The sequence below is a fragment of the Cupressus sempervirens genome, chromosome 3 (assembly GCF_028749045.1).
Source record: "Cupressus sempervirens isolate cs-2001-9-10 chromosome 3, ASM2874904v1, whole genome shotgun sequence".
Lineage (NCBI taxonomy): Eukaryota > Viridiplantae > Streptophyta > Pinopsida > Cupressales > Cupressaceae > Cupressus > Cupressus sempervirens.
Window position 1 is genome coordinate 463,898,506 of NC_143120.1, and position 8,193 is coordinate 463,906,698.

Genomic DNA, 8,193 nt, shown 5'->3' on the forward strand with positions numbered 1-8,193 from the left:
CTTGACTTAGCTTCCAAATTAGTTTCACTTGGCAACCAAAGATGGCTTGGCATTATCATTCAATTTTTGTCTTAGCATCTTATCTCATGTAAATTTATACTTTGTAGTACTTCTTCATTGTTTAGGGCTAATGTATGATACTTCCTTATATCTATCAGCCACATAGGCTCACCTTGTGATTAGTTGGATGAGATATGATCACTTGACCTCTTGGGTGAAGTGACCCTTTCATTGGATGTACTTGCTCCATTTTTTTTTGCCATGTCTTCTTCATGTCTATTCTAATGTGTTCCACATCAACCTTTTCTTTGCCCTTATTTACTTCAGTCTTGGGTGCCTTGGCCTTTGTTGGACAATTCCTGCTAACATGTCCAATTTTCAAGCAACTAAAGCAAGTAGTTTAGTTCAACCATCTTTTATAGTTCCCCTTGAAGTGTGTTCTTATGCAGTTCTGGGGTATATGTCCATACTCTTGACAATAGTGACAGTTTTTCCTTGTATTGTAGTCCCAGTTGTAATGATGTACATAGTTGTCCCTTTTTACATGCTGATTTGGTGTCCACATAGGCTTTGATCTGCATTCAAAGGCTCTATGTCCATACTTGTTGCAATTATGGTAGTGTCCATCAAATCTTTGTGTCCTTGTGACATTAGACCTATAGTCTTGTGTCATGTGACCTTGCATGTTGCACTTGTGATAGTAACCCTTGCTTTTGGGTGTGTTTGGTTGATTGATCCTTCTACTCTTGCAAACATTAGCAGTATGCCCCTTTTTATTACAATAATGACAAGTGGGTTTAGGATCCTTACCTTTGACACTTCTTTTCTTAGCACTCTTTGATGATTCCCCAACTTCAGTGCTGATGTATCCAAGTCTTGATGTATCATAGGCTAATCTTGGGGATTTTAGCAATTGTTCAAAGTACTTGATAGCTTCACTTGACTTGTTGAGATTCTCTGTTGTTTCTTTTTTCTCTTCAATTCATTCTGTAGTTGTTCATTCTACATCCTCAAAGTAGAGATATCAATATCTTTCATATTGAATTCATGATGAAGGTTCATCAGTTGGGCAAGTGTATCCATCTGCATGTTTGAGATCCTTATTAGTTCAGTAGACTTTTCTTCAAGTTTGTTTGCAAGATTCCTTTTTTCATCTTCAAGCATGACTCTATCCTCAACTGCTCTTTTCTTTTGTTTAGTGATTTCACATAACATTATGGCCTGTGATTCATGTTCCATCTTGAGAGATCTTATCTCTTCTGCTTGAACTCTGTTTTTCTCCATCAGTTTTGCTACTGCTACATCAAATTCTTTGGAATCTCCTTTGGCAAATACTTGTGTGGTGTCAATCTCCTTGTAGTGAATATCATTTTTGGCTATAGCTATTTCCTTCCTTCTTTTTAAGGTTTTTCTTAATTCCTCTCTAGCTTCCTCTACCTTGTATAGAGCGATATGCACATCAATCACCTGGTTCTCAATGATCTTCCCAAGTTTGAAAACTTTCATGTTCAGATCTTTTCCTCCAAGCTGTTAGGCTTCTTGTTGAGAGAACTTAGCTCTAATACCAATTGTTGGAATGTCTTAATGGGAAGAGTGCTTCTGAGGGGGGGATGAATCAGAAGTACAGGCCTTTTCTTATTTATTTATTTTTAAATCCTTAATAACATATAATTTAAGTTAACATGCATGCATATAAACATTAAACAATCATGAGAAACAAACATGCATTACCACATAACACTTGAGATTTTGGTGACCCAGAAACCCTCTAAGAATAAGAAGGTAAAACTGAGATGGGGATGATACCCACAAAATTACTGCAGCAATTGACTTCAACCACTTCTAATGGTTTTCCCTGTTAAAGGCCTACCCTATTAAAGGCTACAACACAATGTTAAATGTGACCCTGTTAAAGGATTTCTACACCCTGTTATGAGTGTGCCTTGTTAGAGGACTTAAGAACATTCAACTTAGAATGCCACCCTATTAAAAGATTTACACAAGGCTATTAAACCCACCTAACTCAATAGGATTTCCAAAATTCCTAATACAATTGTAAGAGAGTATTAGAATAATACACCTAATCTAATGCAATCTCTGATGCTGATCTCAAGTACTTGATCTTATCTTCTATCTCTGATCTCTACTAGATCTGATCTATTGATTGTGTTCCTTGTTCTGTTCTGATCAACTAGATGTGTAAATGTCATCCTTTCCACTAAATCTCTAACACCAATGTTCTGCAATGACTTAATAACAGGCTATGCTTTTCCTTCTTCTCACAATTTCTCTCTCTCTCTCTCTCTCTCTCTCTCTCTCTCTCTCTCTCTCTCTCTCTCTCTCTCTCTCTCTCTCTCTTTCAATGGCATCAAGACTCCCTTATAAAGATTAGTGGTTCATTATGCATCCTTGATTCAAATGTTCCCACTCAAACCCTTGAAATTCACCCATTGGCTTCATGCAGTCTCCAATTTTTTGATTAGCTGCATGAAGATTGCATAGGTGGATGTGAGGATTTGATCTTATCCTTTTATCCTGTCATGAGGCATGCATAACCATTTTACATCTTGGCTTGTAATTGCACAAAATTTCATGTTGATCCTACATTTCTCGGCACATGAAGTAATACTGACGCTCGGCACCATCTATTCTGGATTACTCAGCATCCACTGTGTTTCCTGATTACTCAGCTCCTATGGAATTCCTATTTTGCTCGGCACCTATTAAATTCTGCTTTGCTCGGCACCTATTAACTTCTACGTTGCTTGGCACCTATTAACTTTCTATGTTACTCAGCACATATTAACTTTGCAATGCTCGGCTCTTGTTGGATCCTGAGTCACTTGGCACATGTTGAATTTTATATAGCTTGGCATATACTGTAATGTGTTCTGCTCGGCAGCAACTGTAGTTTTCTCGGCACTATCTGTGACTCAACACATAAAGAAATTCTAGCTCGGCTTCCATTGTATACTCAACATGTATAGTGAAGATGGTTAAGTGTGTTGACACTCATTTGTTAATCTTACTTATTTGATCAACAATAATTGATGAGTTTGCAGAAAAGAGTGAAGAAGAAAGCAACAAAGAGCCTAAGGATTATAAAAGATTTGTTTACTATGAACCTGATACTTTGCCAAATCTATTTGAAATACGGGAGGCCTCACCTCCCAAGTCCCCAAAATCTCCAAAAGTTACTGAGTTGCAATCAGTGCAACCTTAGTCATAGTCTGAAGGACTCAAGTTGTAGTCAAAAGCTACCAAGCTATTACTAGAGCAAACTAAGTCTGATGGACCTGAGTCACAGATAGTGGGACCCAAGCTTAATACAGAAGATCATGAAGAAATCAATCTAACAAAGTCCAAATCCAAAGTACCTATGCTAGCAAGATATATCAAAAGGCATCATGCACCTAATCAGATCATTGGAGAAAAGTTAGATGGAATGATAACAAGAAACAAATTGAAAGTTACATGTTTAATTATTGAATTTTAACCTAGAAATGTTAAAGATGTTTTGGATAATGAAAGTTGCATTGAATCAATAAATGAGGAAATAGAACAAATAGAGAAGAACAAAACTTGGACTCTTGTTCCTAGACCCAAGGATAAAAATGTAATTAGTACAAAGTGGGTATTCAGAAATAAGCTAAACGATGATGGAGAAGTTTCCAAAAACAAAGCAAGTTGTATGTAAAGGTTATTCTCAAGAAGAAGGTATTGATTATGGTGAAAAAATTTCTCCTCTTACAAGATTAGAAGGTGTTAGAACTTTACTAGCATATGCAACACATAAAGGATTTAAAGTTCGTCAAATGGATGTAAAGTCTACATTCTTGAATGGAAATTTTGATGAGGAAGTCTACATAGAACAACCTGAAGGTTTTGTAGATCCCAACAAAAGAGATATGGTCTACAAATTACACAAAGTGTTATATTATCTCAAGCAGGCTCCCAAAGCTTAGTATGAAAGACTTCATAACTAATTGATACATATTGGTTTTCAAAGAAAAAATGATAAAATTAGTCTGTATATCAAAGAAGGAATAGACAAGAAGATTGTGTTGACAAAAATATTCGTGGATGACACTTTATTCACAAGAAATGATGACTTATGCAAGGCATTTTTAGAATAAATGAGTAAACAATTTGAGATGTCTATGTTTGGAGAGATAGATTTCTTTGTTGGATTGTAGATCCAGTACAAGAAAGATGGTATCTACATTTCTCAATCTATATATATCAAAGAGATACTGAAGAAATTTGGAATGGAAGACTCAAGACCAGTTGGAACTCCTATGTCTACTAGACATAAGCTTTCCAAAAATGATGATTCCAAGGAGGTAGATTAGGCCACATATAGATCAATGATTTAAAAATTGTAGTATGTAGTGCATATAAGGCTTGATATTGCATTAGCAGTCAGTATGGTAGCAAGATTCTCAGCAAATCCCAAAGAATCATGAGATATCTAAAAGGTACTGAAGACTATGGTTTATGGTACAAAATAGGAGGCAATTTAGATTTAAAAGTATTCATAGATGTTGATTAGGCAGGAAGTATTGATGACAAAAAGAGCACTAGTAGTAGAGCATTCTTTCTTGATAAAAGACTAGTGTCTTGGACAAGCAAGAAATGGAATTGTATTTCTCAGTCCACAGCAGAGGCAGAATATGTGGTAGTAGCAGTTAATTGTTCTAATATTGTTTGGTTCAAACAACTATTGGCAAGTATGAAGATAGAAATCAAAGATCCAGTGGTTATATATTGTGATAACACCAATGCAATTAATATATCAAATAATCCAGTGATACATACCAAAACAAAACACATTGCTATAAAATATTATTTTTTGAGAGAATTGGTACAAGATAAAGAAGTAAGATTGGAATGTGTGAATACTAAAGAAAAAATTGCACACATATTCACCAAGACATTACCTAAGGATGTATTTATGTATCTAAGAGGTAAGATAGGGGTCATTCCCCTATCTAAAGCTCATTAAATGAATTTTAGTGATGCATCAACCAGAGCATGTTGAAGATCAATCAGTTGGTGCAGTATTGACAAGGGCATATTGTAAATGAATTGGTACATGAGGTAGATTGATATATATTGGATATTTTTAGCATAAGATGTCAAAGAGGGAGAAGTTTGTTGTCATATCTCATAGAAATTTTATAAAGTTAAAGAGAATGAGATATCAAAAAGGGAGAATGAACTTGGTCTGATATCAAAGAAAAAGTCTGCTATCAAAAGAAGATGTTGAAGGAAGAAGTTTTCTAATAGGGGGAGAAACTAAAGGTAGAAGGAATTCATAGTGATAGAGGGAGTTCTCATGGATGAGAATCAAAATGAAACTAAGGATATGTTCCTTACTTTATTCTTTCTCTAAAATTTCATTGCATTATGCCATGTTGTGTTGCCATCAATGCCAAAGAGGGAGGTTGTTAAAAACAATTGATTAATTGTGTATTGTCTTTGATGTTACACAAAATGTCATATCATTACCAGTCAATGTATTTCAAGCTCACTTAGGCATTGAAGATAGTTTTTTGTGCGTGCCAAGAATTTTAGAGTTTATCTAGTTCAAAAGATAGTGTCTACCGAGCTCACTTGGGTGACAAAGGAAAGTTTGTGGAAGTGAGTGTTAACCAAGCTCACTCGATAATGAAGTAAATGTTAGATGGAACAAGTGTTAACCAAGCTCACTCTATTACCAAAGGAACTTTGTCAATATGCAGTGTTGACCAAGTTCACTTTGTTAACACAAGAAAATTTCTTTGAGTTAGTAACTACCAAGAAAGGTCGACTAACGAAGGATTTTATTGTTTTTGCATATTGAGTTCAATTGAATTTTCTATTGGTTCTAGCTAACTACAAAGATGAATATTAATTATTCTAAGTTGCATTCAAGCTGACTTGATAATATGTAAGATATAAATATAAGGTCAAGTTAAGGATTGAATGTGTGGAACATATTTGAAGATTTGATGATGTTAAGAGGAAGTGAATCAGAAGGATAAGCAGAATATCCTTGTTGGGATGCAAATATACATTCAATCAAAAGGGATCAAGTATACAAGCTAGAATTCATATCTATAATCAGCAATTTAGTTGCATCAGAAATTAGGTCATCTCATTGTTACTCTCTAACCATTCTAGCAGTGATCTAAATCTCTTAACAAAGTTAGCCTAATAGTTATTTGTAAATCCTCTAACAAGGTTGCATTTCTATTGAATTGTCTAAGACCTCTAACAAGACCATTCCTAACAAGGTGATTAAATCCTCTAATAAGGTCACACCTAACAGTGTGTTTTGTAACCTTTAACAAGGTTTTCTCCTAATAGGGCTCACTTCAAAAGAGTGAAAATCAATAACTAGTTACAATTGATGGTTTTTTCCAAATTGGGTTTCCACGTCAAATCTTGGTGTCAATTTTGGTCATGTTATTTCTCTTATGTATTTGCAACTAAGTTAAACTAATATCAATCATAGATAATATCTTAATATTTTCATGTTAAGCTTTTACCGAGCTATTTTAGTGTTTACCAAGTTACAAAAATTTTCTTGTGTGTTTGTTGAGTTTCAACAAAGTTTAGTTTTCACAAAGTTTAAACTATATTGACATTTGGGATCTAGGATTTATTTTTGTGGTAATTGATTCACCCCTCCCCTCTCAATTACTCATCTTATACTTCCAATGGATTTATCTTGTGTCACCTTAATAGCTTCTATTCTGCTTTATGCTTGACTTTCATTCAAACCTTTTTCTTCCAAACCTCAACCAAACCTAGTTGACCATGAGTTTCTACATGTCACTAAAGATTTTTGAGACCTATACACTGAATACAAAGAACTAAAAGAGACAAATTATCTCACTTACCCTCATCTCACTAAGCACATAATGGGAATGCACTCTAAACTTGAATAAATGATAGAGGAGATGATAGCATCATCAAATAAGTTTTTTTCAAGTCCTCATATATACATTAGTCATCTTCTTCAAGGTCACATTCATCATCTTCTTCTAGGTCTACACATTCTATCTCTCCAAAACATCATTCATCTTCTTCATCTTCTTCTATTAGATCCAAAGACATTTATATAGGGAAAGAAAGTGATACTTCCTTTGATTTTATGTCACAATTTTATGATGGACCTATATTTGACCCATACAATGATGAAGATATGGATGCATCCTATGCATTTGAGGAAAAACAAGAAGATTCTAGTAATTCCTCTGAGAGGACTTTTACTCCTTTAGGATATTCTTAGGAAACAATTTTTCAAAGACTTATTGACCTCAAGCTCATCACATTGCCTAAAATTACCTCATATGGAAACCCATTTTCATTAATCTATTTTTCATATCATCGACATAATGATCATACTGCTTCATATTTCATGGAGTTGAAAACTAAAGTCCAAGATCTTATTGATGACAAGGTAGTTTGCATTGAAAACTCTATAAACTCACATGGCAAGAATGTTATTCCTAAGCAATATCATATTGATGAACCTATGTCTAGTTGTGGTTCCCTTCTAACCTCTAGTTCTTCCAACACTTATTCATCTTCTAAAACATCAAATATTTCCAATATGGCTCCATCAAAAAAAGAACCCAATGCTTTTCATATTGACTATGCACACAAAGAAACTCAAGCTAATATACATTTGGGTGCAAATATTTTTAATGCTACTAAAACTAAAGATCCTAAATATTCATGCTCTACTATGCTTATCATACCTACTCTAACAAATCCTCCATTGCCTTTTCAAGATCCTATCATGCAGATCCAAAATTCTCCCTTGTCCTTAGAAGTGGCTCCATGTCAAGAGGACTATCAAAAAGATGAAGAAAATAGTATAACAAAAGATCAAGACCAAGATCCATCCATACCGTTTCAGTCATTCCCCCATCTCAAGAACAAATTGTATTTCCATGTCCTATGTCTTTTCCACCTCCCAAGAAAAATAAAGATATCAATTCCATTTAGATTATTTAAAATCATGAGAAAAATTCCCTACATATCCTATCCAAAGGAATTTTTCAAGATCAAAGTATCCCCTCATTCCCTTGTAGTACTTCTCCATATTCACCTCATACATCCCCATTCTTCCTAATCCCTTCCATAGGAATAAATATCTACAAGATTCAAGTGCTACTATTAAAGAATTTTCTTCTATCA